Raw genomic sequence first — 2,914 nt, forward strand, 5'->3', positions numbered from 1 at the left:
ATCGGGTCCGTACTTTGGTTCCGGGTCCCGGTACAAGTTTATTATAACGTTTAAGTCAAATACTAAGCTAGTAGAATAAATTATTAGAATATATATAATTGTGTACCAGTTAATTACTAGCGGGCCACATTTATACTACATGTAATTGTTGGTAAATTAATAACTTGATTGGGTCGTTTTAACAAAAGAAATGGGCCAGGCCTATTCTCCTTTGCTGCCAGGTTGCAAGTCACGTGTGGTAAGTAAATAAGTGAAGGTGATTAATTCTAACTTCTATGCTAGAAACAAAACCTAGAATAGCAGATAGGTGTTGGCGTTGTGACAGAGTCGACGACTATCGGGCCTGATATAGCTATTGACTGTATAAAATTTTGTAGAAGCAGTCCAAGTAATCAGGTACACATATCTTTCCATTACTTACGGTGGTGTAGTTAATTAAATAAATTGGAATTTATGCCTTTTCAATAGCTAGACAATAATTGGGTTCCTAATGATGGAGTAATAATTAAAAACTTGTAAAGATTTGATATAAGGTTAGAATGCAAAAACGAGGTATCAGTTTATGTTGCACTACCAATTATAAATCTCTAATATTAAGTATACTAGATATAGAATTAATCAGCTAATGATTGGGTAATTATTATTGAATGTGAAATAGTATAATGAAATAATGTAGTCAATTTTGTAGCATGAGAAGTCATATTTTTTTGAGCTGCTGGGTAATATGTGAGGCTACAGTTCGACAACTTTGTTTTTCACTATTGAATCTGCCGCATTTGATATTCGGGTTCGGGCGTGAATGGGTAAACGGATTTTGGTCCGAATCTCGAGTTTGGACCAAGCGAGCCTGAAGTCGTTTTTTAATTTTTTTTTGAGAAAACATAGGAAAAATTATAATTTTCAGTAAAGTTAGTTCCTTTAGCATTAATTAATGATATTAACCTAATTATGATTAGATTCGAGCGGATTAGAGCAAGATTCTAAAGGAAAAGCTGTAATTGAGCAGTGAGTGGCCTGGGAATTTGAGGTAAGTGGTTGGTCTAACTTTGACTTGAGGGAATAAGAATCCCCACTTGTTTTCTATGTGAAATGCATGTGTGTGGTGTATAGGTGAGGTGACAAGTATCTATGCACCACCAAATGGTCTGTTAAACATGATCCCTTTCCCGTTTCCAATTTAATGGATTCCTGTCTTAATAGTTCTATGTTCATTATTATTTTTGTGACTATTGGCCTTGTTATTTGGGTGTTAAATATTGTTGTGGTTATTTTGGAAAGAGAATTGGTTGTTTATTTGGTTCCCTTGTGGTACAAAACGGTGGAGCAGTTGGCATTTTTTTTACGATATATATATATATATATATATATATATATATATGTATGTATGTTCCTGTTGGTTTCATGGTTGAGAGGATATTGATGAAGTTTATGAGAAAACATAGTTTCTTATTTGTAATTGTTGAAACTAAAATATTGTGAAAGGCTTGGCCTGAATTGTGAAAGTTTTTGATGAATAAACAAAATTGATTGTGATAAGGGGGCGAAATAGATTGTGATAAGGGTGAATAATTATGTTTTACTGTTTTTAATTATAAAGATTTGGGACAGTCTTTCTCATATTTTGTACATGTGGGTATTTTAAGGTAAAGTTGGGAAATGGAAAATTTATTGGAGTATTGGTCCTAGCTGAGACATGGAAAGGGTGACTGAATTAATTCAAATGGTTGTTGCAGCTATTATTATTTAATTGTTTTAGTTTTTTTTCTTGCTTTATTATTTATTATTGTCATAGGTTATATTGTTAATGACCCGCCGTAGCCTCGTCACTACTTCGTCGAGGTTAGGCTCAGTACTTATTTAGTACATGAGTTCGGTTGTACTGATACTACACTCTATGCTCTTTTGCATAGATCCAGGTACTGGCCAATAGTAGAGGTTGTTAGAGCAACTATCCATTCCTTCGGAGACACGAGGTATATCTGCCGGCGTCCGCGGATCTCAAGAGTCTTCTCTATATTATTTAGACTACTGTTTTATTTGATTCAAAACAGTTATACATTATTTCTTCCAGCCCATTATTTGTAGTATTCTTTAGTAGTTCGTGAGTTGTAACACCAGACCCTGGGGTAGTTTTAAGTTATTTATATAATTAGTCTCGTGGCTCATTTTATTTAATTAATTATTCGTTTATATTTGGATTTAATCGTTCAAAGTCATTGGATCAAGTTTAATTTAAAATTGTTCTATCCTGTTTAAATGATTAGTTAGCGAAAATAGTTGAGCGAACTGTAACATTGGCTTGCCTAGCAAGTGTTGTGTTAGGCGTCATCACGATCCCTAAGGTTGAGAATTTGGGTCGTGATAGAAAACCATTGATGTAAAATAATGTAACAAATATCCTTTTACTAACTCCTTTATGGCATTGTATTGGGCTATAAAATCAGCTCACATAAAGCATCAATTGGGTTTTAGAGCCCGTTTGGATTGGCTTAAAAAAATGGCTTCTATGCACAAGTGCTTAAAAGTAAATTTTAAGTATTGGAGCTTGTTTTATAAATAAGCAGTTACCTGTTTGGATAAAAGTGCTGAAACTTAAAAAAAATTATTGAAGTGTTTGGTAAATAAGTGCTGGTAAACACTTTTTTCTGTTAAAAAGACAAGGATATCGCATAAAATAAATCAAGAACCTACATCTTCCTCTTGCTTATTATGTAACAATCTGCCAAACCTCGATTTCTATAAGCTGATCATGACCAAACATAAAACTTGCAAAAAGATTGTTACCATATTTTTTTTAAATGTAAAGCCTTAAAACCATGTTTGGGAGTAGTTGGATGTTTTAGGATGAAGAACAAGGAAAACTTGGGAGCAGTTTGGGAAAGAAGAACAGAAAGTGTCGAAGATGAAGGAGAAG

General features: G+C 33.5%; 1 long non-coding RNA gene across 1 annotated transcript; it reads left to right on the forward strand.

The window, feature by feature from the left end:
* Positions 1 to 284: 284 nt before the first annotated feature.
* On the forward strand, positions 285 to 2,154 carry LOC107805447 (uncharacterized). The gene is made up of 3 exons (XR_001652423.2): positions 285 to 396; positions 957 to 1,027; positions 1,911 to 2,154. It is a non-coding gene; the product is annotated as an uncharacterized LOC107805447 (long non-coding RNA).
* Positions 2,155 to 2,914: the final 760 nt, after the last annotated feature.

This window comes from Nicotiana tabacum, chromosome 5 (assembly GCF_000715075.1).
Source record: "Nicotiana tabacum cultivar K326 chromosome 5, ASM71507v2, whole genome shotgun sequence".
NCBI lineage: Eukaryota > Viridiplantae > Streptophyta > Magnoliopsida > Solanales > Solanaceae > Nicotiana > Nicotiana tabacum.